General features: G+C 40.5%; 1 protein-coding gene across 2 annotated transcripts in view; it reads right to left on the bottom strand.

The window, feature by feature from the left end:
• Positions 1-27341, bottom strand: part of LOC109914468 (ras-related protein Rab-26) — a 356679-nt gene that overhangs the window by 82763 nt on the left and 246575 nt on the right. The gene's annotated exons all lie outside the window — the stretch shown is intronic.

Genomic DNA, 27341 nt, shown 5'->3' on the forward strand with positions numbered 1-27341 from the left:
CACCCATGAGCTTTTCCACCCCTGACTCAATCAGGACAGAGGCAAGAAGATGGTGGGTTTTCATTCTGCATCTGTCTGTCTAATTTCATCTCCAATAAATTTGGTCATTGTTCCCAGTCAGGATGGTGTGTGACCTGGAGGATAATTTGTCAGTAGCAGTGTCCCCATGTATCTGTAGCCCTTGTCCTTTACAGGTAAGGGTTTGAGAAATGCTGTTGAAGGACCTTGCAGAGCACCTTGTACTCATTGCTGCCGTTGTGCATTGGCGGTTAAGGCAGTGAATGTTGACAGCCATGGATGAGATGCCAATTAATCAGGCTACTTTGTCTTGGATGGTATTCAGTTTCTGCACCCATCCCAGTGATTATGAATATATATATTACAATACTAACTTTGCCTTGCAAATGCTGGACAGGTTTTAAGAGTCAGGAGGAGAGTTGCTTGCTGTAGAATAGCCACAGTATTTACCTGCTTGGCTCAATTACATTTCTAGTCAGAGGGCATGGGGGTTGGAGGTCACATGTTCAAACAGAATTGAAAACCACATTTCAGGCAACGCACATACTTTCCATTTTTTACTGAATGCAAACAGGCTATAACAAGTGACAAAATCCAACTGGCTTTCATTTTATGAATCATAAGTAACATTTGTCCTTTAAATGACAATGATGTGACAAACCTTGATTGAAGCTGGCTCAGTCTTCTCAGTGGGGTGGGATTTTGCAGCATTCACATATGATAAAGCATTGCTCTCACAGTGATAATAACTTTGGAAGAAATTTTCTATTTTGTGTTCGCTTATGATTTCTCTGCACAAGTGTTCTGACTATGAATAGGGTTTTAGAGAAAATGATGAATGGCTCACAGTTTGAAAGAGGCTGATTCAATCCTTTCAGGGCAGATTTTCTCCCTATAAATCTGTTTACCAGAAAGTTGCCATTTGCCAGGAGCTAAACTTGTAATCAAAGCTACAGAATTCGGTTCATTCCACACTCCCTCCGCATATCCTACTGTGATGTATTTCCGGTACACCCTCAAATCCCCTTGTGTGGATGGGTCATACGATCTCTTTTAGGTAAGGATCTTAAGTTACACTCCAGGACATATTAGGGTTTGGGAAAAAAACGTACATTTTTGACAACCTCAGGACACCTTTAAGAACTTCAAATCCAATCATGGACTTCTTGGAGTGTTGGACAGTAGAAACTACCACAGCCAATTTGTTCAGTGCAATAAACTAGATTAGCTTATCTGTTTTTGTGATGTTTGTTGAAGGATACACAGTGGGAGAAAGCTCTGCTTTTGAAATGGCAGTTGAGAGATCTTATACATCAGCCCGAGAGGATAGATAGAACCTTGGTTTAATTTTTTCAATCAATCCAGAAAACCGGACATCGACTTATGCAATGTCCTGTCAGTACTGCATTGGAGTGGCAGCCACTTTGTGCTCAAGTCCTACACAGCAGGATTTGAAAGCACAACCATTGGATTCAGAGTCGAGAGTACTACTCACTGGCTGTTAGTGCTGATTGCTATGTGCTTGCTAACAGCACCAGCACACGGCTGCAGGATAATCATTGCTCGGCTTTGTTGCTATGGTACTGGGGAATAACAAGAACATGACATCTTTGGTGCAGGAAAAAAATGTCCCAGTCCACTGGTAATCAGACAAAAATGGACACTTGAGAGGCAAAAGATGTCAGGAAGGATGGGTCTTAGGGGCTTTACATTAAGAGGTACTTGTAGATTGACAAGAGTTCATAAGGAGTGAAAGGCTTTTAGCATGTGAGAATGCACACATGTAACTCTAGACGTGGATTGTTAGTGCAATTAGATAAACCAGTACGTCCAAATCTGAATGTCACGGATACTTTCTTTAATCCACTCTGATTTTGTTTTTTCCTTTAGTAATTTCAATTAGTGTAAATTTTATATCAAAAAGAGAACATTCCAGCTGGAACAGGAATGCAAATTAACTCACTTGGAGAAGCAACTAAACAAAGATCCTAAAAACAAGGTATAGGGTAAGGGGGATAAAAATAAGCACATTGGTTTACTGCAGTAAACAGAGTGAACTACTGTGTGTAAGACTGTTCCAACAGGAAAATTGTTTTGATTTTTTTCTGTCAGTATGAACAAAGGAAATGAGAAAGTCACTACAGTAATTGAGCATTGCTGAAAAGGGAGACATTTTACTGAAGCGCTCATCAGGACAAACACAAGAATACCACATTGAAAACAGCATAATGATTTAGACAAAGGCAAAAAGTGCGCTGATTCATTGGCAAATCAACTCTGATTGGCTGAGTTGTTGCCACAGCAACAACAATGGGAAAAGGCTCCTCAAGCTCCTGGGGAATTCAAAAAAGGTATATGGCCTGAGCATATTCCTTTTACTTGCAGAGAATGGGTCCCTTTTTATGAAAATGGGTCACTTCTGGCAAGTGTAAATGACCCACATTACAAGCCTGGCTGGTTATTTTAAATTGGTTGTTAGTCTAGTGATAGTTAATGCTGGCCAAACCTCAAAACACTTCTATTAGGAGATCTTCACTTATAAGAAAGCAATGTGGGAAAAGATAAATGATTCACTGAGGTGTGTAGTTCTATTCATGATATACCATGTTGTCCATCATGGATTTGGTAAAAGATAAGGTGTCTACAAACATTTACTCCCGATCAACTTGCACCTTCCAGTACTTGACAATGGTATGTTACTATTCAAAAATGGTCCCAGAACCACAGAAATCATTGTTTTCTATGGAGTAATTATACTTATTTCCACAAATGCATTTTGGTAAAACAAAGAAGGGCAGGACTTATTCAATTAAAAGTTTGGCCTTGGATAGTGTTGTAGAACAGAGTGACCTATAAGTTCAGATGCATAATTCTTTGAAGTTTGTGGCACACATAGACAGGGTGGTTAAGAAGTGTTTCGCACGCTTGCCTTCATTGCTCAGACCTTTGAGTATAGGAGTTGGGACATCATGTTGAGGTCGTACAGGACATTGGTGAGGCCTCTTCTGGAGTACTGTGCCAGTTGTGGTCATCCTGTTACAGAAAGGATATTATTAAGCTGGAGATGGTTCAGAAAAGATTTACCAGGATGTTGCCAGAATGGAGGGCTTGAGTTATAAGGAGAGGCTAGGACTTTTATCACTGGAACGTAGAATGTTGAGGGGTGACCTTATAGAAGTTTGTAAAATATGAGGGGTATAGATAAGGCAAATGGCAGGTGTTTTTCCCTGGGGTGGGAGATTTCAAGACTAGGGGGCATATTTTTAAGGTGAGAGGAGAAAGATTTAAAAATACATGAGGGGCAAACTTTTTACACAGAGAGTGGTTTGTGAGTGCATTGAACTTCCAGTGGAAATGGTGGATGCAGGTACAGCTACAACATTTAAAAGACATTTAGATAGGTACATGAATAAGAATTTGAAGCGTTAGGGCCAAGTGCAGGCAGATAGGACCAGTTTAGTTTGAGATTATGTTCAGCATGGACTGGTCAGACGGAAAGGTCTGTTTCAGTACTGTAGGACTCTAACTCATTCTTAACCCTGTCTCAATGCAGCTCTTCTCTTTGAAGTATGTTTGGTCACCACAGTTTAGGAAGGATGTGAAGTGCGATGGGTGCAGTATGGTCCCAGGAATGAGGGATTATCCTGATCTGGGTAGTCTGTGGAGCTAAGGTTGTTCTCCTTACAACAAGAGGAGGCCGAAAGGAGAAGGGTTTATGTGGAGCAAATAAAAAAAAATTTTTCCAATGGCTGAAGGGTGAATAACCAGAAGGTACAAATTTAAAGTGATTGGCAAAAGTATCAGAGGTGACTTGAAGATTTTTGTGAACACAGCAAATAGTTTGGATTTAGAATTCATCTGCCTGTTTAGATGGTGGAAATAGGCTTAACAGCGGCCCTTCAAAAAAGAATTGGAAATATATTTGAAGAAAAGAAAAACAAAGGTACATGTGGAGTGGGACTAACTCAATTGTTCTTTGAAACAGCCACATTACCTTGCCTTTGTTCTATGGTTCTGTGAGCAGCAGCAAGTAAAATTGACTTCAGTAATTTCCTCCAGGCCTGCTGAATCCTTTTTCTCTGATTTTGGCCCTTTTTTGACACCTTCTCTTTGCCCCTCCATTGACACATTCACTTTCTGCCATGAGCAAAAGCCTCTTTTGTTTCTTTTGCTGAGATAGTGGTTTTATTTTACATTTCACAATGATTCAGAGCTTTAATTAAACCACGCATTCTGCTTGTCTGACTGGACTTGTTCCCTGCACTCCAACAAAAACTGCTGCACTATCCATCTGTGCAGTTATTGCAATTGTGCTGCAATAAACTGTACCGGTGCCCCAATGGTAAAGATAGTGGCAGGGACGCAATAAAAAACTTCACTGCAAATTTCGGCCTCAGTCTTTCTTGCTCAACGAGACCCTCCCCATTAAGCAAAGGAAACTGTTAAACAGAATTCATGGGTTACCCTTTTCAAGGTCACTGTCTGAACAAAGAATGAAAAGAACTGGAAGAATCAGCATTGAAACAGATTGTGATTTTTCAGGCTCCTCTCACAAAGGTAATGCTTCAAAACCTTGACATTCCTCAACTCTGATTAACTGACATTTCATATCGCATAAATGATTCAAAGACAATCTTACATTCTCATCAATGAATGCTTGCAAGAGGGACTCTCTCTTGAGGAACGTATCAGTCAATAGTAAAATAGTATCAAACATTTAGAAACCAAAACAGAAATTGCTGGAAAAGCTCAGTAGGTCTGTGCAGAGAAATCAGAGTTAACATTTCAGGTCCGGTCACAGGTGCTGCCAGACCTGCTGATCTTTTTCAGCAATTTCGGTTTATGTTTCTGATTTACAGCATCCACAGTTCTTTTGGTTTTTAATCAAACATTTAGAAGGTGCGGAAACACATACTAACTCATTGCTGTGAACCTTTTAAGCTTGTTTTTGTAGAAGAGCTAAGGAAATAGGTGTGTTATCAAAATATTGGTGATCTATTTTAGGGAGAACCACATTGATCCATTGGATTGATCATTTAAAGCAGCACTACAAAATATCGACCAAAGCTCATATATAGATCAATCTGCAAAGGCACTATCACTCTAGATGTAGTAGGAACTGCAGATGCTGGAAAATCTGAGGTAACAAGGTGTAGAGCTGGATGAACACAGCAGGCCAAGCAGCATCATAAGAGCAGGAAGGATGACGTTTCGGGCCTAGACGCTTCATCAGTTTCTGATCCAGCATCTGCAGTTCCTACTATCTCTGAACCTCATGTGTAGTTTGGTGTGCTATGCAGGTCACAGCTTTGAAAAGAGCCATTAAGCATCCATTCTGCTGGTAAGGAAAGGGAAAAATCTCTCTCACTCATAAGTGCTGGCCAAAAAAGGAATTAGGGCAAGAGGACTCTCTTGCTCTGATATGGTTGGAAACAAACAAATACAATTCAACAAGGCTAGAGAAATGAACTTGTGCATGAATGCACCTACTGTTTTACACTTATTTGTATTTCTTTTTTTCTTGTTCTTCTCCTTCTTGTCATGTTCATTAGTCATGCAGGGCACGTGTCATGGTCACAGATATTAACTCTGGATCACTTATGGACATACCAAAATTTTAAATTCTAACGTGTTTATAATATTAAAAGGTGACCGCTGCAATTGGGCAAATTGCTTTGAATATAAACAATGGCAGTCTAGAAGGAAAGACCCCAAAACGTCATACCAGAAGTTTCAAAGATGGACTTAGAAAGGCGAAAAGCACCACAAACTGAATGCTGATCTCCTGGGCGTTATGTGAATATGATAGCAGATAAAGCCTGAGATCTGGGCAACAGACATAACTGCATTTCTTTTTATTCAAGTATACTCAGGGACAGAGGTTAAAAAGTAAGCTTCTTGTGCGCTGTGAGAAGAGCCTTGAAAAGAGGCAGTATAAACAGCCCTGCAATGCAGGTAGTGAGATGAGAAAGGCACTTTCTCATTCTGAATCCTGGAAGCCAACTAGCATGCAAGCTAGTCAATCAGAAACTGGACAAGAAGGACTCTCACTCTGAATTCTGCCAGCCAATCACCATCAAAAGGGAGCAAGACAAAAGGATTTCAAGTAACCATCAAAGCCAAGAATCCTGAAATTGCCTGTTCAACTATTAATATTCCACTATCTACAAAAAACAAAAGAGAAGTATGGCACAGGAACAGGCCCTTCGGCTCTCTAAGCCTGTGCTGATCGATATGCCCTGACTAAACTAAAAAAAACCTTCTGCCTTTATTTGGTCCGCATCCCTCTATTCCTTCCCTATTCATGTAACCATCCAGATGCCTCTTAAATGTTGCCAACATGCCTGCTTCCACCATCTCCTCTGGCAGTGCATTCCAGGCTCCTACCACTCTCTGCATGAAAAACTTTTGCCCTGTCACTTTGAACCTGTGCCCCCTTGCAATTGACACTTCAACCCTGGGAAAAAGCCTCTGACTATCCATCCTATTTATACCTCTCATTATTTTGGAGACCTGTATCAGGTCTCCTCTCAGTCGCCATCTTTCCAGTGAAAACAATCCTAGTCTTTTTAACCTTTCCTCATAGCCAATGTCCTAGAGATCAGGCAACATCCTAATGAATCTTCTCTGCACTCTCTCCAAAGTTTCCATTTCCTTCCGGTAATGTGGCGACCAAAACTGCACACAATACTCCAAATGCAGCCTAACAAGGGTTTTATACAGCTACAACATGGTTTGCCAACTCTTGTACTCCATGCCCCAGGCAATGAAGCATGCCATACGCTTTCTTAATCACTTTTGCCACTTTTAGGGAACTGTGGACCTGCACGCCCAGATCCGTCTGTATGTTAATGTTCCTAAGGGTTCATAATACTCACAAAACTTAGAGACTAATCCACCACTCTTTTAACCTTTATTTTTCCTGATTTACTTCTCATTTCTAACCTGTGTGTATGAACATTGGGCAATTATTTCTTTTCACATTTGGTCAATGACAAACTCATTCTTTGGTTAACTTCAGAAAGATTGGTTATATATGGGCTCCTTTTAAAACATAAATTCATTTGGTCTGGGAGAAAGGTATCCATTAGCTGGCCCTTTGTATATTAACTGTATAGTAACCAACCAAAAAGGTGGGTGTGTAAGGAAGGGGAGCTAGTTCAGTCCCTGTATCCCAGAAACTTGACAATTTGGGGTACTCCATCAGGAACCATAATAATATGCAGAGCCTTGCCCGAGGTCTGGTTCTAACCACACACTTACCGACTCCATTTAAAAATTTGGAAACAGTTTTGTTCCATTTATCACAGGAAAGAAATTTCAATCTGGGTTCAGAGCAACGTAAGACCAGCATTCCAAAACCTGAATGTGTAAGCAATCCGATCTCTCTTCACTAACAGATCAGAGTAAGACAAAAATGCCTATACTTGAAAAACCAAAGAGTTCTTATTGATTTGTCTAAAGGTGTTTAAACTGATTCAATTCATGGATGAACTTTTCTTCCAACCTTGCTCAAAAACCTGAAGTGTTATATTTATATAGCATATTTATATAACTTGCATTTATATAGCACCTTTCATGGAGGAGGATCATGAAGCAAAACTTGATAAACGCACAGTGAAAAGTTAGTACTGGAAAAGATGGTGTTAAAGGAGTGATTAATGGAAAAACTATTGATAGAGATGTAGAATAGCTTATGAAAGGAATCCCAGCCTAGGCAGCTGAAGGCACCAAATTGACAATGATGGAAATGATTATAGTTTGTGACGAACAAGAGGCCAAAGTTGGAGGAAAGCTGATATCTTGAAATAAACTTGAGCTGGCTGAGATTACAGAGATAGACAGGGATGAGGCTGTGAAGGGAGCCGAAAACAAACATTCTTCTTACAAGCTGTTGATTTAGTTTTTGACCTTTCCAATGAAACATGTTCAAACATCTGAGTTTAATGATGATGTACAATTAAATTCTTCTCACATTTCTCAAACTGAAAAACATCATTGCACACCAGACGCGTCGGAATTATAAGAACATTAACTTCATCTTCACTCAGCGAGACGCCAGTCTCATCAACAAATTATTACTTCTCACGCAGCTGAACCTGATTTGAGAAATGCTGATGTTTGTGTGGTTAGTTATTGACTTTCAAGTCCCATTCCAGTACTTCAGAGCCACTGAAGGTGTAAGCATGATGTGATCAAACAGGTTGATTATATATTTGCAAATCATTCCAATATGTCTAAGGCAAGCAGTTAAGTGTGGGAGAACTTTCCTGGCCAGCTGGAACATTGCGAAAGCTCAGCAGCCTCCCTCCATTGAAAGACTTCGTATGCAAGATCTTGCCTTGGGTTGTATTACCTGGGGGACATACTCTTTACTTCAAGGGACTGACAGAGAAGGAGAAAGTTATTTGCTATTGTTATGGACCAGACCAAACCCCCTCAAAACATCAAGGAGATAGCCTAGATCCTAACTTTTTCTTATTTTAAAGACAAGTGTAAGGCATTGCATTCTGAATGTCAAACTACCGGTCTTGAAACAAAACATTTTAACCATACACTATAGTTAAAATACAGACAAAATATAAATAAAAGAATTATCTTAACTGTAATTATCGAAAATCTTAACAAAATAGTATATATAATTACTGCTAAATAACTGTTCCAACATATAGTAACATCCCAGTTGCACACCCTTGGCAAAGGCAAATTCCGTAAAATGGATTGTCTCACATGCAATTCTAGCAGCAGGAAGAGAACCCCAGCTTTTAGCTGTAACAGAGAGAGGAATTAGAGCTTCCACATCCAGCTTCAAGACCCCAGCAACTGCTACTAATGGCTAAAATTTTAAAAAAGCCCTGGTTCTGTGGGAGCTTGACCCCACTCATTCAGGCTGCTTCTATTGTTCAAACCTTTTAAAAAATACCCAAGGCCTCACAAGCAGTTTACTGTTTTAGCTTTGGAGCAGACTGGTTTGCACCTCTGACACAATCTTTCTTCATTAAAAAAAGCAGGACTAAATACACCTCTTAAAGACATAGTATTGTCACACTATTCATTGTAGTAAACATTCTATGTAATCAAAGGTACTAGTTTTCAGGTACTATAAGACAATTAAGACATCACCTGTCCTTCAGGGGCCTTGTTTTACAATTTGAGTGATCAAGGCTCTCCAAATTCCATGGTATTTGATAGCAGCCCACATCCCGTACCTGTTCAAATCTGAGTATCAGTGCATTTCCTCCTTTGTCTCCCAAAGTTACCAGTCATTGCCAACTGATCTAGTTCTTTACTCTCCTAAATACGTGCCCGAGGATTCCTTGTTGTCCCCCCGTGGGAATCCATGAAAGCTCTTCTTGTGTGCCTGCATTCCCAAACCATCTTCATCAGTTCACTGTCCTGTCTGACTGACACTCCTCCTAGGCTTCAGGTTGCCTGGACAGGAGTGTACAGGGTGGGGAAGGGTTGAAATCTACCTCCTCCATTGGAAACCCGCACCCACCCTCCACCACAGCCATAATGCACCATGAGCTGTCTAATTTCTGCCTAACTGGAAAATTTTCATCCCTCACTCAAGAGGAATTCCTGTCTCCTGGAGATATTGGCCATTCTGATTGACCAATTGCGCCAAAGCTCAGTAATGGTCATCGCTGGTACTGCAGGAGAGACTCGGAGGATCGTGGCTGCCATAGAAAAGTAAATGTTAGCATTTGAGAGCTTCATCCTGAAGCTCAAGAAGGCGTCAGAATAGGATGCAAGGCCAGGTTCTCTCAACAGAAAGAAGGAGGGAGGGAGGGTAGAGGGAGAGGGGTGGTACACAACGGCACCTCCTGAATGAGGAACCTCCCTTCCTTCCTGCCTTTCTTCAAGTAGCTCTTCAAAAACAGGCTGCCTATTTCTGTCCAACTGCCCATGACAGGTGCACTTTGGGAATGTGCAGTGTATTATCTAAAGAGCTCAACCTCCATTACTTATTTACATATTTCCATATGCTTGGCAGGCTGCCAATTCTGGTGCCTGCCCACCCTCCCTCTATTATGGAATGGGTGGGAAGGTGGCAGGCTCGCCAGTCAATTTATTTACATGCTCCCTGCCTGCTGAAAACACAGCCAGTGGCAATGGGAGGTCTCCAACTCCACAACCCTATTGCATTCAATTTATCCTCCAACATCTTGATAACATTCCAACTTTTGCATCCATGCAGTAATGTTGACCAGATGTGGAATGCTATGACTATTGCCGCCTATATCAAGGAAAGATCACAATTGACTTGTTTCAACAGCACCAGGACCAATCTGGCTTCAATCCAACACTACCCTCACATTTTGAATGTCAGCATCAACAGTGTAGAGTTGAATTGTTACCTCTAGCCTCTGCTTTCTTTCTTTCTTTCTTTTTTGGAGATTGGTAGTTTGATTTGGACTAGAAACCACTTGTTAATTCCATCCAGCAAAAGTACAGGTTCTCATTTGACAACTCAGAAATTTCACCATGCTCCTTCACTACTTGTCATCTTTGGGATAAGCTCCAGTGCTTCCTGTCCTGGACATCAGCTTTATTGTTGTGTTTCTTCATTAAATCCAAGATATACGATGTGCGTTAATACGTATGAGCACAGAGTGGTTAGTTATGACTGTTGCTGTTAACTGTTTGTGCAAAGGATGTAGCATTTTTCTTTCGAAGAAACTATGGCTACATTTTCCGTTCACATAGTAAGCCTTCATGCTGAGTAAAATGCTAAAATTAACCTATGAGGCTTTGTCTGTGCCCAAATTTCTTCAGAAACCATACGTAGCAATGTCTTCAGCTACTAAGGCATTAATCTTTGGAATTCCAGATGTCTTTTATGTCATTATTCCAGCTGATGGAAATAATTGGATATCAGAATGAAATCTGTCTTCAAAAAAGCATAGGGTTTAATTTTCCAGTTTGGTTAGACACGGAAACTATTTACATGAGACTGTCAATGTAATTTTAGTTAAAGAGCATAAGTTTATTGTACAAAGGAGAAAAGAAAATCTACATAGGTAAGACAATTTTGAGGGATCCTATCACAAACAGCAAAAAAGAAAGATTCAACTCTTTTTCCCAGCAATATTTTTTATAGACACTCCATCCCAGTAAAGTATCACTCGTATCCTCACTTGTTAAATTACTTGCACAACTGAACAGGTCACAAGTGGTTCTTTTTGATAATTTTCTGTACATTCAAGAAATATGATACCCCTGTTAGTGTCTCAACCCAAGAAACACAGAATGGCTAACACATTCTTTTCTGACTTTGACTACTTTGAGGCCGTTAAAACACGACTTAAAATTTTTTCCAGCTCTGCTGACCTGAAGACTTCAACAAACTAAAAAAGCTAACTTTCTGCTGGTAGGGATATTTTATTATGAACTTAATCTGGTTGTGACTCCTAGCCACCTGTCTTTTCTTCAGCTACAAATATTTCAATTCATAAACACCCCCAGCAATTATCTCCCTGAGAAGATTGCTGGTCATTTAACCTAAATCATATGTTTTCTTGAAAAGGATGTCTTCAGGACACTGTTTGAAATGGCTTTACTTTTAAAAAATGACCCGTTATTTAAAACAAAAATCCAAACTTCACAGCACTGAAACATACATCCCCACTTACTTCTACTTTAGAATTCAAGTCTCCAAAATAATGATAACATATGATAAACTTTAATCGCAATTTCGTGTGGTCGCTTTTCATGACTTCAGTGAAACTAAACTAATTCTTATTTCTCCATGAAGGGTAAGTAGTTCAGAATGGAAGCCAAAAACTATCATACGCAAGGAGGCCATTCATTCTTAGCATCCGCAGTTCTCCTTTCTTTCCAAAGATAGGATTATAGAGAGTGGTTTGTGTGTAGAATGAACTACCAGAGGAAGTGGTGGATGCAGGTACAGTTCCAACATTTAAGACATTTGTATAAGTACATGGATAGGAAAGGTCTGGAAGGACATGGGCCAAACACAGGCAAGTGGGGCTAATTTGGTATGGGAATATATTCAGCATGGACTGATTGGGCTGTTTCTGTGCTGTATGACTCTATTTACAGGAATGGTTCCACAAATGATGGACCTCAGCTAAGAGGCCAGACTGGAGAAGCTGGAATCAATCTCTTGACTGAATGTGGAGGGGAGATTTGATCACCCAGGCAGAATCGAAAGACAACTCATTGACGGAAGGATTGAATAGTATAAGGCACAGATTTTATGTGAGTGGCAAAAAAAAAATGAACTTTTTAAAGCAGTGAAAGATACAATCTAGAATGCAAGTGCTGAAAGGTTGTTAGACGCAGATTCAGTCATCACTTTCAAAGAGAATTCCACAAGCAGCTGAAGAAAATAAAAACACAGGACTATGGCAGGAAGAGATACTAACTAAATTGTTATTGGAGAGAGCTACCCAGGGGCTAGACACACAGAATGGTCTCATTCTGATTGGGAACCATTCTATGATTCTTTCAAAATGGTTGGTCACTCTACTGTCATTTCCTGGGAGTATCATAGAATCCCTACAGTGTGGAAACAGGCCCTTCAGCCCAACAAGTCCACAACGAACCTCAGAGCATCCCACCCAATCTATACATCCCTGAACACCACAGGCAATTTCCCATGGCCAATCCACCTAGCCTGCACATCTTTGGACTGTGGGAAGAAACTGGGGCACCCGGAGGAAACCCATGCAGACACAGGGAGAACGTGCAAACTCCACACAAACAGGCACCCGAGGGTGGAATCAAACCTGGGTCCCTGGTGCTGTGAGGCAGCAGTGCTAACCACTGAGCCATCTTGCTGCTTCTGCAGATCTGTTCTTAGAGTTTTTGAGGCATTCAGCACAGAAACAGATCTTTCAGTCCAACCCGTCCATGCTAACCAGACATTCCACTCTGACCTAGTCCCATTCGCCAGCATTTGGCCCATATCCCTCTAAACCCTTTCAATTCATATACTCATCCAGATGTCTTTTAAATGTTGTAATTGTACACTCTTCCACCACGTCCTCTAGCAGCTCGTTCCATACACACACCACCCTCTTGCGTGAAAAAGTTACCTCTCAGGTCCTTTAAAATCTTTCCCCTCTCACCTTAAAAAAAATGCCCTCTAGTTTTGGACTCCCCCCACCCTAGGCAAAAGACTTTGGCTATTCACCCCATCCATGCCTTCATTAGATTAGCAAGGTTAGATCACAAGGGATCCACAGGGGACTAGACAATTAAGATACAAAATTGGCTTGAAGATAGGAGTCAGAGGGCGATGGGAGAGGGTTTCTTTTCAGAATGGAGGCCTGTGACCAGTGATGTGCCACAAGGATCAGTGGTGGGTCCACTGCTTTTTGTCATTTATATAAATGATTTGGATGTGAATACAGGAGATATGGTTCGTAAAGTTTGCAGATGACATCAAAATAGGTGGTGTAGAGGACAGTGAAGAAAGTTATCTCGAAGTACAATGGGACCTCGATCAGCCAATTGGCTGAGGAGTGCCAGACTGAGTTTAATTTAGATAAATGTGCAGTGTTGCAGCTTGGTAAGGCAAACCAGGACAGGCCTTGTACAATTCTTCTAACGCTATAAAATCACTTCCGAAAGGTTTGAGAAACGGAGTGATCAAAGCAATTGAATTTGTAAACCATAAACACTTCTCTTAAGTCATGAGTTCCAGTTACCTTCCCTGCTGAACGCCTGTCAGATCTTCGATCTTGCACACCAAAATGAGATATTGATTGACATAGTCTCTAAGGTGGATAACAGCTGGAAAGGATAATTAAATCTTGGTAATGTATTCAGCTCAAAGGTGTTTATACTACCAATCCAAGTAACTGAAACAGTATTGCATTTAATCAGGTGCGATTAGATGGACTCAATAAGGGAGCAGTAACCTGTGTCATATCTGCTTCTTATATAAAGGAAATGATTACACTAGGTACATAAAAATCTACATAAAGGAAATTGACTTCAATCTATGAGGCAATCTTTTCATGTTTTGCCAGACTAATTACATAATTTGTGGGATTTGCATATTTCTGTAGCAACCGGTGATAAACATTCTCATTGGCATGTCTTTATGTCTTATGAGTTAAATGGAATCAGATTGAAAGCAGAGGGAACGACATCAGCTTGAGAAATAATAGCGCAATAATGCCTCACTTAACATTGTAGTTGCAGTCGTGAAAGTATTTAAACAACATCAAGTACATAAGATTTTCTCATTTAAACCAATGTTAAAACTTCGGTCGAGCTCTGTAGGATCTTACTCCCAAGTAAAACTTTTAAACATCATTCCATCTGTCTATTTCACTCTCGTCTCATCCCATTGTGCTGATCGCTTAACCACTGCGATCTATTTTACTTTTCAAGCTACAATTCAATTGTCTTCCAAAACAATTTATTGGTTTCAACCAAGGTTTGTGTGTAAATAACAACCTAAAAATCCAGTAAAAGCTAACAAAGAACTTCAAAATAAGAGCCAGCACAGCACTCCAAAACCAAAGAGCTCAGAAGCAACCCTGATTTACAGACCAACGGCATGTCAAAATAAACAGCTTATATTTGTGACTTGTTTGATACAATATTCCCCTCCTCCCTTGGAGAAAAGAAACATATGTCAATAGAAGCCAAAAAAGGCAATGCGTAAATTTTGAGAGCGGAAATAAATGGTGCATTTCTCAAAGTTTTATGATCATTCCTGTTGGAAACATTTTGCTGCTGAATATAATAAGTTAAAAGAGAGAGGCTTGCATTTTATTGCATCTTGCATAGCTTCAGGAAGTCCTAAAGTGCTTTTCAGATAACTTTTGAAGCACAGTCTGATGTAATGCAGGAAATCTGACAATTTTTGCACAGCAAGCTCCCACTAACAGCAAGGTGACAACGACTAGATTATCTGTTTTTTGTGATGCTGATTGAGTGATAAACGTTGGTCCAGGATACTGGGCTTAACACCTCTGTTTATATTTTCTGAAACAGAGTCACAGGATCTTTTACATCGAGCTGAGATGGCAGACAAAGTTTTGATTTAACAGTTCACTGAGAAGACAAAATTTCTGACAGTGCAGCACTCCACTGGAGTTCTGTGCTTAAGTCCTGGATTGGGACTTGAATGCCAAACCTCCAAACTCAGAAACATTCCAAACAATTCCAGCTACATTTGTGCTCTGCATTTAATTATCTTTTTGACTTAGAAGTAACAGTTGTTGCCTACTGAACCATGGGTGACCTGTAGCTTGTGCAGTGACAGACAAATGCCCATCCTGTCTTCTAGAATCTGTAAAAGAACATGGATCATGCAGTTAAAGCTGGTTGAGAAATCTCGCTCTGTCCAAATCTTTTAAGCTGTAAGCAGCAAAGTTTCTCTTTGTAAATTGTCACTGGGCTGTCCTGGAGCAGAATGGCTATACATGTTAAAGCGAAAAAACAAAACAGTTGGCAAATTATGGCAAGTTACAAGGAAAAGCTTTGTGACTGAGATACATTGTCCATTTACTCAGTCTAAGTTGATAAGTATAAATATACATATACTGATTTCAGAAATATATTCATTTTCCTTTCATTCCCACATTGCCTGGGGAGTGAAGACTACATTGTCGCCGAAGGAAGGTCACACAAATGGTCAATCTACTCTGTCCTCTCAATGGGATATATTTACCTAAGAACCAATCAGGGACAGTTATTCATTTGTCCATTTTCTGACATAGCAGCTGCACATTTTCACCTCAAAAGTAGGGTGGTCTCTCTATTACTAATTTTGTTATGGACCAGACCAAACCTCATCAAAATATACTCAGAAGGTAGCCTAGATCCTAACTTTTTTTTTTATTTTAAAGGTAAGTGTAAAGCGTTGCATTCTGGATGCAATTTGATTGGTCAAACTTCCAGATTTGAAGCAAAACACTATATTGCTACAGTTAAAATACAACAAAAGAAAGAAGAAATTGGAATAATTAACTCAGCTGGATAACTTAACAGAATAATAGATTATTTAACTACTAAACAGTAACTGTTCCAATACAGTAACATCCCATAAACAAACCTTGGTAAAGGCAAATCCAGTGAAATAGATTGTCACATAGGTAATTCTCCAGCCCAGGGGAGAAAACAGAGAGAAAACTGAGAGAGAGAGAAGGCAGAGGGAGAGATGTACTGCAGCTTCCAAACCAAGCTTCAAGAACCCAGCAGCAACTACTACTGAAAAGCTAAAACTAAAAATCCTGGCTCTACCCATTCAGGCTGCTTCAATTGTTCCAACTCTTTAAAAAAAAAACCCAAGGCTTCATAGATAGTAGGAACTGCAGATGCTGGAGAATCCGAGACAACAAGGTGCACGGCTGGATGAACACAGCAGGCCAAGCAGCATCATAGGAGCAGAAAAGGGTCTAGGCCCGAAACGTCAGCCTTTTTGCTCCTATGATGCTGCTTGGCCTGCTGTGTTCATCCAGCCCTGCACCTTGTTGCCAAGGCTTCATAAGCTGGTTACTTTATTGGATTCAAATAGACAGCTCAACACTGTTGTCTTAAAACCTCTCTTCAAAAAAACACCTTTTAAAGCTATAGTACAGTCACACAACTCATCATTTGTGCGGAAGTGCTGAGTTCCATTATTATCTTTGCTGACAAAAGCATACTCTCATTTACATAGCTATTGCAGCCCTTTAAGCCTCTGCAGTGTGGTTCTAGGTCACATCTCCACTCTACCAGCTCGCAGTAGTCAGTGCTGGAACATGCTAATGATCCAGAACTAGAAGGAATAGTAGAGATGGTCATGCTGAGCATATTGCTGTCTCATTCTGTTGCTGAACGCATCATAAAAAGTCAAATTTCTATAATTAACGATCAATACACAAACAATGCTTTACACCCAGATGGCAGTTTGAACATCTATCCACATGAGTTCAAATCCTACTTTGACAAGGGATGAACTGAACTCAATAAACCTGCTAAATTCTGGATAGTGCCAAAATATGAAATGGGACCATAAAAGCTGCTGGATTGTTGTGTAAACAGAACTGTGTCACTAATATATTCCAGAAAATGTTGTCCATTGCTCAACTTGGCTCCAATCCACACTGCGTAGACTAAGTGAGTCACGAGAATGCCGAACTTTATCCTGTATAGCGTGGTTTTGAGGTCTGCTTTAGGCTTTGGAATCCAAAATGAGGGATCTTTAAAGACAAAACAGTACCCATTAAAATTAATAAGGAATTCAATAGAAGCCTCTGTACTCATTGTGCTTCGAATGTGGAACTTGCTACCAAGTGTTTAGCATGGCTTTCATAAATAAGCACATGTGGGGCTAAGCAAATGAAGGATATATTGATGGAGTGAGATGACACAGAGTGACAGTTTGTTCATGTTGAGCATAAATCACCAGCATGGACCAGTTAGACAAAATGACCTGATCCTCGCCTCTGACAGGGAACAGAAGACTGTAACAGATGTCCACATTCATCTCTCTTGCTTGAATGCTTTGGGGTTATCAGCACACAAGGAATGGAAAATCGTCAAGCCTTTTGCTGGCACCTGCTGTCACTATGGGACACTCAGATCAGGATCAGCAAAGTTAAAATGTTTCTTTGACAATGTTATAACAATTATGCCTTGAAACTAATGCCAAGAAGGATTCAAAAGAAAAATAAATAAAGCACAAAGAAATATTTAACTTGTCAATACTGACAGTGCTGCAGACTCATCGATATTCCAAATAGTACATTACATCCCAGTCAAGCCTTGCCACTTTCTCCTCAGCTCCCGCACATCCATCTTGCAATCTTTTCATGAGCTGCAGACCATGACTCCACAACATAGGATCAAGTAGAAGAAGATCTAAATTTGCAGTGGTCACACTTCAAGTATAAGGGAATTAAGCTTTCATTACTTCCAATTTGGCTGGGTTACTTCAAATGAAATTGCCAGTATTTTTTAATATCACAGAGACCATCACTTAAAGGTCAAACATTTGAGCTGCTTCAAGGTCCAGTCACTTCAAAAAAAAAGCATTACAGCAAATTTGCAGATTCGTCAATCAAACAAAGTGGATAGTAAAGTCTTAGTAAAGTCATAGTAAAGTCTTCAGTTTTCAAAGTGGCATCTTTTCAATTATTTAAAAATGACTTTCCTCCCTTGCCATTGTTATTTGTTTTCTCTCTCTCATCCTTCTTCTGAAGATGTGCATTCATCTACCCCTGCTGCACAAAGGTATCGTCCCCACTTAACCAAAGATTTTATCTCCCATGGGGCCCTGTAGTCAGTCATGGGATGTGCCCATCCCTAAGAGCCCTCAATGAGCCATGCACCTTCTTGAGGCACTATCATTTGTTCTTAAATCATTTCAGAGTGCGGACCAACAGATGTGCCAACCCCCAACAGGACACAGATGCTGACTTCCAACTTAATCACCACCATGGTGGCCAGACCTGGGCCTGTCCAACACACTCCACCAAAATCACTCAGGCTTACCTCATGCCAGTTGCATGGCTCCTGGCCTAGCACTGACTGCAGTCCCAGCAGTGGCCACCACTCCAAACAGCGCTGTTCAGACTGGGGATATTTTGGTCCTCCGATTGGTCGCCAGCTCCTGGATGGCAGGGGTGGGGGGGCGGGGGGAAGCTCCTACCATATGGAGGCCAAAAGCCATGGCTTCAGGCATTTAACTGTCTGATGACCATCAAATATGGTCATGGTTCTCAGAGCCAGCAGAAACGGACTCACCCCCAATGTTTCCAAAGGTGATTACAGCCTTCCACATCCCCACAAAAAAAAATCCAGCCTCTGCTTCTTGCTCACTGTTTCGACCATTTTGTGTTCCTCTCAAATATTGTTATGTTGGCAACTGTACAGCCTTCAGGTTAAGGACACCGAAGACAAGGGCTAAATTGTGACATCATTTCACAAACATACAGTGCAGAGATGGCTACTGAGGATGCACTGTGACTGCTGGCTGCTATTTTCTGGTTTTGGCTGGGACTGGGATATCTGAACTGTTCACATGAGCCAACAGTGCACTGGTCACTTAATTCAACTGTGGTCAGCTTCTTCAACCATTAGGAGGATCCAGAAAGTGAAGAGCTGTAATTAGGACAAGCGTTTGGCTGAGTGATATCATCCCTGGCTCTCCGTCAGAGGTTGCAGGGCTCCTGTACAGTGAGGGAGCAGCAATTGCACATTGGCTTTGCCTGAGTTGGTCATTTAATGACCAGGCAATGAGCACACCATCCAATTAATGTGAGCGGGCAGGGTCTCAGTGCTGGAGAGCCAATAACAAGCCTTTTAATCCATTGATTCAATTTTTCTTTTACTCCTTTGATGGAATACTCAGCGTTTGTGTGTGTCTAACCTGCTCCTCCACCACATCCCGCCCTCCACCCCCCCAAAAGTCCAATCTCCAGAATAATGTCCTCGGACAGGGATGATGCCAGGAAAACAGCATGTCGGCAAGGATTATATAATTGTGCACTGTCCCGCCCTTGCTCCTGTTCCTCAAATCAGGATGAAAGCCTGTCCTTCAAGTTTGAGCTTTGCATTTTTATCCAAACTTGTATGTAAAAGTTTAAAAGACAGTCAATTACAATCAAGAATTTGTCTTTAGTGCAAAAATCACCACTTGATGACTATGTCTTTTTTTCTGGTCACATCGTGTTGATTTATTCATCTGAGCTCATCAGCTAATACTCATAAGGCTATTCCATTTATCCATTAACTGTCCATCTTGTTTTAACCCAGGCTATATATTTGACCAAAATGCTACAAGATGAAGCCCTAGAATGATACATCAACATCTGTTTTCATGACTATGAAAGCCTTTAGGGCCAGTTGTCCCAGAGTCAACATGGTCAATATCAATTCCTGCATAGTCAAGTGCAAATTAATTCTCTACTCCATCCAAGCATTGTGCCTCATCCCAACCTCCCCCTCAAAGAAATTCTCCCTGATCTGATGGTAGGTTTCCTTCTCCCTTCTCACAACCAATGTTCATGCAGTATTGTCAGGCTACAATTTTGTAACTGGTTTTGAGTGGTTACATGGCATGAATGCACATTGACTCATAAGTACATTAGGACTGACAAACTCACTTGAAACTTTCATCTGGCAATGTGTGCTGATTTGAAACATAGGTTCCTTGAGGTGAGAGGACGATGAATTAACTCACAGTGAGTCACACTTACTTTAAACCAAGTGCACAGAAGATAACAAAAGTGCAGCTAACATACAGTCTCTGAAGAAGTTGGTTGAAAAATATCTAATATAGATACTTTAGAGCTGATTATGCTGCAGATCAGAAGCAGTGTTTCTTTGTATATATTATTTATTATGCCAATTAATTTGTCGAAATTCAGAAACAAAAATTAACCCTAAAGGATTTATGTGTATGTCCATCTTGAGAATTAGAAAATTTAATGTTGCAAGATTTTTGTCAGAAACTATTACAATGTCAAGAATATTTGATGCAATGCTTCCTAAGAAAGATTCAAGACTTCATAGCTTCTCAATTTGATTGTTTAAATCTGCTATCTACAGTATTTAACTGTTCTGCTAGTTATTCTTATTTAAAAATATATAAATTACAAAGCTGAAAACCAGTGACACTCTCCATCATACAACCTTCATGTCTTTTTTCACAATCAGACTCACTTAACAGGGAATATCTTGCCACAGAAAGATTAAATACAGTTTTCCACGTTATGGTAACTTCTAAGCTATGCCTGTGAAACTATGAAAATATTAATTCTCGCAACATCAACCCATCTGTCTCGAAATTATTCAAATTACTTCTTATTGAAATTGAATACATATTCATCTTCAAGTTGATTAATTTAATTTTAATTTTTCATTTCTCAATCAACAAAAGTGATCCACACCTTCATTAAATATTCACAAAGTCACTGTACAAATATACACGTGTGTAAACTTAACATTGCATCAGAATTTAGGAATAGAACAGCCCACAACTGAAAAGCAAAGTTTAGACTGTAGCTCCAGTTTTATCTTGTTGAACAATGCTACATTTTAAAACCAGCCTTCAGGACAAGGATGAGAAGATTACATGCTTTGTCATAAGTTAATGCACACAGTACTGTTTTTGATTTTCCATGACTTATGCAGATTGGATTCATAGCTTTATGTATCCCTCTCAGCATAAAATTCAAGTCCTTATAAGATATCTGGTCATCATTTCTGCTTACTAAAGATGCGTGGCTAAATGGAGCAGTAAAGGAGCATGTTTTGCTGGAAGGATAATGTGGATGAGAAACCTCTGTTTTGAGGAGAGATTAGAGAAGCTTTGATTGTTCTCCTTTGAGCAAAGACATTGATGGGGAGATTCAATTTACGTATTCAAAATGACAAAGGATTATAGTACACTAAGTGGGAGAAACTGTTGCCACTGATAAGAAGATCTGTAACCAGCAAAAATAGATTTAAAAATTATAGAAACCATACAATGCAGATAGAGGCCATTCAGCCCATCCAGCCTGCATAAGCCCTCTGAAGAACTGATAAAACAACGGAGGGGAGAAGAATATTTTTTATTCAAAGAGTTTTTATGATCTGGAGTGCATTGTCTGAAAGGTGGTTAGAGCACATTCAATAGTAACTTCTGAACTGGAATGTTAGACAACGAAAAATTTGCTGTGGAAAGAGTGGGGCATTGGAACAAATGGCACAGCTCTCTCAAAGAGCTCACCCTGGTACAATGAGCCCATTAATCTCATCTGGCATTTACTTCAAAAGGAATGGAGTATGAAAGAAGGAAGGTTTTGCTAAAACTACACAAGGCACAAGTCAGACCCCAGCTCGAATACTTTGAATGGTTTGGGGCCCCTTATCTAAGGAAAGATATACTGGCATTGGAGACAGTCCAGACAATGCTCACGAGACTGACACCAGGTATAGAGTTATTGTCCTAGGAGGAGAGATTGAGTAGGTTGGGGGTGTACTCATTGGAATTTAGAAGATTAAGAGGTGACCTTATTGAAACATACAAGATTCTTAGATGTGATGCATGCAGAAATGTTGTTTTCCCTTCTGGGAGAGTTTGGAACCAGACAACATGATCTCAGAATAAGCAGTCACACATTTAAGAAAGAGTTGAGGAGAAATTTCTTCTCTCAGAGAGTAGTGAATCTTTGTAAATCTTTACTGCAGAGATTTGTTGAGGCTGGGTTATTAAGTATATTCAAGATAGAGACATATTCAAGATAGATTTCTAATCATTAAAGGAATCAAGGCTTATGAGAGCACAGCAGGAAAGTGGAGTTGAGGATTATCAGATCAACCATGATCTCATTGAATGGCACAGCAGAATTAATGGGCTGAATGGCATACATCTGCTCCTGGCTCAGAGGTGGGACATAACCACCACAGCACAAGAGTCCTTGTGCTTCATATTATATATATTTTCTTATCAACCTGTTCAGAGATATTATTACATTTCTCTGGACCAGGTGGGACTTGAACCCAGGTCTCCTGGTTCAGAAGTAGTGACACTACTTTTGGCAAGGTAATAGCCTAATAATGTTTTGACTAGGATATTAATCCAGAAATTCAGCTAAAGTTCTGGGGACTGGGGTCCGAATCCTGCCACCACAGATGGTGGAATTTGAATGCAATTTAAAACAAAACAAATCTGGGATTAAGAGTATAATGTTCACCATGAAAGCCATTATCATTTGTCAGAAAAACCCATCTGGCTCACTAATGACCTTCAGGGAATGAAATCTACCATCCTCATCTGGTCTGGCCTACATGTGAGTCCAGACCTATGGCAATGTGGTTGACTCCCAGCTACCCTCTGAAATGGCCCAGCAAGCCACTCAGTTCAAGGACAATTAGGGATGGGCAATAAATGCTGGCCAGCCAGCGACATCCATCTCCCACAAGGGAATAAAAGAGACACTACCACTGCAGCACAACATCTCTCATGCTTCATATTATATGTTTGTGTTCAGTGGCAGTCTCTTAAACACCAAAATCAGATAGCTACGCCAGCTAGGAAACAGGATCAATATAGACAGAACAACTCAGCAGTCTGCCGGGAGTTTATAAGTGAACAGGAGCTGCTAAGAAACAAAGGTGTTTTCAACTTAATAAATATAGTCCTTCTCTAATGTTGTATTTTAATGAACAATAAAACAATGTTTCACAAGAATATCAATACAATATAGATATGAGGTTGTTGGCTTCTTCACTGAGCTGGCTGGTTATCTTGCAGACGTTTCGTCACCATGATAGGTAACATCATCAATGCGGCCACCAATGAAGCGATGTTGTTCTACTCCATTTGGTATTTATATGACCCGGTCTGTTAAGTTGGGTTGTGTCATTTCCAGTTCTGTTCTGCATGGGTTTGTATATGGGGTCTAATTCCACAGGTTTGTTGATTGCATTACGGGTTGAAAACCAGGCCTCTAGGAATTCCCGTGCATGTCTGTGGTTGGCTTGAGCTAGGATGGTCACGTTTGCCTAGTTAAATTGATGGCCTTCATTGACCACATGCACTGAGATGATGGAAAGTTCATTGTGTTGTTTTGCTGCTCGCTGGTGTTTGTGTATCCTGATGGCTAGTTTCCTTCCTGTCCGGCCGATGTAATGTTTGTTGCAGTCATTGCAAGGTATTTTGTAAACTACGTTGGTCCTGCATATCATGGGTATGGGGGCTTTGGTCCTTGTGAGTGTTTGTTGTATTGTGGTTATGGGTTTGTGCGCTACACAACTGATCTGCTAGAAATCTGTCTGAGTGCTACACAAACCCACAGCCACACTACAACAAACACTCACAAGGACCAAAGACCCCATACCCATGACATGCAGGGCCAACGTAGTTTACAAAATATCTTGCAATGACTGCAACAAATGTTACATCGGCCAGGCCTAAAGGAAACTAGTCATCAGGATACACGAACACCAGCTAGTAGCAAAATAACACGACAAACTTTCCCTCATCTCAGTGCATTCAGTCAATGAAGGCCATCAATTTAATTGGGGCAATGTGACCATCCTAGCTCAAGCCAACCAAAGACACGCACAGGACTTCCTAGAGGCCTGGTTTTCAACCTGTAATGCAAACAACAAACCTGTGGAATAAGACCACATATACAAACCCATGCAGAACAGAAGCAGAATTGACACAACCCAACTTAACAGCCCAGATCATATAAATACCAAACGGAGTAGAATAACATCACTTCATCAGAGGCCAGACTGATGATGTTACCTAGCATGGTGACAAAACATCCATATGATAACCAGCCGGCAGCCAACAACCTCATCCACAACCCGAGCTACAAATCTTTGCAAGAACAATACAGATATTTAACATTCTACACACGTTAATTAATCCCTATCCATAATGAACATTTCTAAACATTATAGGTTCCATGCAATGTTACTATGGTAATACCACAGGTATAACAAAATGATTATACATTTTCTGTCATCAAATAAATTGTCAACTACCGGTTAAACTCATTTAATTTATTGCTATTTGCATACTAATTTACTTTTCACCAATGCCTTTGTTTTGGTACAGTCGGGTTTGAAACCCATGAGTGAGTCACGTCACATACAAGCTGCTAAAATACCGGTGTGCATGACTTGCACTGCAAAGCATCTGCTACCCTAACTCAGGCACTGTACCATTAGCTATAAATCCATGAACACATTCCAATAAAATTGCTTAATCCCAATATTTTAGGGAAGGTGTTAAATTATTTAAAATAAACATCTTGATTAAAATAGCAGAATTTCTATATTTATTACTACTGGATCACATATCATAATTTCAACCCAAATGTGCCCAGTCTTAAGAAGAAGAACCCACTGATGCATTTGTTATAAGTCAGCTTTCAAAGGAGTACAAGCCCAGGGATTTATATTTGTTGGTGGCAACTCTGTTCTCACGCCTCGGCCGATTGTCTCCTGTGTTAGATAGACAATTAGCTGTATAAACAAACATTTACTCTTTGTACTTAAGGAAGTTTCAGTTTATTCATATTGGCTTTACCTACATCCCAGAGCCTGAACTTTCAACAGGCACCCAAGCAGCAATTAAATGGCAACTTATTTACAGCTATTTATGTTTACTTCCACTCAGTTCAGATAAAGGGTCAATGTTTTGCCCAGCTTTGCAATTGATTTGAATGTTACGTAAGAACATAAGAAATAGGAACAGGAGTAGTCCATTTGGCCCATTGAGCCTGCTCCACCATTCAAAGACGACCATGGCTAATCTTTTAGCAGACTTAGCTCCACTTACCTACCCGCTCACCATACCCCTTAATTCCTTTATTGTTCAAGAATCTATCTATCTTTGTCTTTAAAACATTCAACAAGGTAGCCTCTACTGTTTCACTGGGCAGGGAATTCCACAGATTGACAACTCTTTGGATGAAGAAGTTCCTCCTCAATTCAGTGCTAAATCTGCTCCCCCTTATTTTGAGGCTATTCCCACTTGTTCTAGTTTCACCCGACAATGGAAACAACCTCCCAGTTTCTACCTTATCTATTCCCTTCAAGATCAACCCACCCACCATTCTTCTAAATTCTAATGAGTATAATGGTTCCAGTCTAGTCAATCTCTCCTCTCAACTCCAGAATCAACCCAGTGAACTTCCTCTGCACCCCCTCCAGTGCCAGTACATCCTTTCTCAAGTAAGGAGACCAAAACTGAACACAGTACTCCAGGAGTGGCCTCACCAGCACCTTGTACAGCTGCAGCATAGCCTCCCCGTTTCTAGCAATGAAGGACAATATTCCATCCACCCCCTTAATTACCTGCTGCACCTGCAAACCAACATTTTGTGATTCATGCATAAGGCCACCCAGACCCCTCTGCACAGCAGCATGCTGCAGTTTTTCACCATTTAAATAATAGCCCATTTTGCTGTTATTCCTACCAAAATGGGTAACCTCATATTTACCAATATTGTACTCTATCTGCCAGACTCTTGCCCACTCAGACAGCATAGTGGGAGCAGTGACTCTGAAATCAGTGAGAAACAGTTTGAAGCTGTGATTTGGGATCTTTCAGGATAGATGCACACTGTGTTTGCGAATACAATGCGCATTCAGCATTGTTTAAACCCTCATGCCAGTTGTATCTTGCAGAATCTTACAATCCACTGTCCTTTTCCACCTTCTTACTTATTTATAGCAGGGTTTCCCAAACTGTTGGTTTTGACCCCCTGGGCAATTGTGAGATGAGATTGTGTGGTTGCAAGCCCTGAGGCAGCAATATTTGCTGTGGAGCTTGGACTGGATGCTAGGACAGTTATTTTCTTATTTGAGGTCCTTCATTCCAAATGAACTGCTCTTTGAGGTTTGATTGCTGCTTCATAAAAGCATTTTTTTTGGATAATCCTTCTCAAAATATAGAAACATAGAAAATCGGAGCAAGAGGAGGCCCATCATGCCCAGACTACCATTCAACATTATCATGGCTGATCCTCTGTCTTCTTTATTCATTCACGGGATGATGGCATCGCTGGCTAGGCAGCATTTATTGCCCATTGGGGGGGCACTTAAGAGTCAACCACATTGCTGGGTGTCTGGAGTCACATGTAGACCAGACCAGGTAAGGATGGCAGTTTCCTTCCCTAAAGGGCATTAATGAACCAGATGGGTTTTTCCCAACAATCGACAATGGATTCATGCTCATCATTAGGTTTTTAATTCCAGATATTTTATTGAATTCAAATTCCACCATCTGCCATGGTGAGATTTGAATCTGGGTCCCCAGACATTATTAGGTCGTGCTGGATTAACAGTCCAGCGATAATACCACTAGGCCAACACCTCCCCTTGGAGGTGATGGTCTTGGAGGATATCCTGCTCATCCCTCACATTCGTTGACATTTTAGCCTTTGAAAGTCTATTTCTTTCTTAAATATACTGAAATAACATGGCTTCCACAGCCTTCTGCAGTAGAGAATTCCAACACACAACACCTGGCATGCACCAAAGCAGTCAAAAACCAATGCATCCCCTGCCCCCACTCTGCAACTGAAGTCACTCCTTTCTCCACCACAACACCTTTCATACCCACTGCCCCCAGACTTTCACTTTGGGGTCATTCAATCTTGGAGACATGAAAATGGAATTACACTGGGAGAAGGTTTTGGGAAGCACTGATTTACACAAACAGAACAGGAGTTTGTATCTCCAGCACTATGACAGAGCCTAGCCCTTCACCAGTTTGCCACTGATTCACTCACAAATGTTTGAGTCATGCTGTGCCAAAGCAAAGGGGCTGCTGAAGAAGAAGGAAATTAGTGTGTAAATAACTGTAGAAATGCTCTTTACTTGAGGATTTGTGTAGTGAC

Source organism: Rhincodon typus, chromosome 21 (assembly GCF_021869965.1).
Source record: "Rhincodon typus isolate 14 chromosome 21, sRhiTyp1.1, whole genome shotgun sequence".
NCBI lineage: Eukaryota > Metazoa > Chordata > Chondrichthyes > Orectolobiformes > Rhincodontidae > Rhincodon > Rhincodon typus.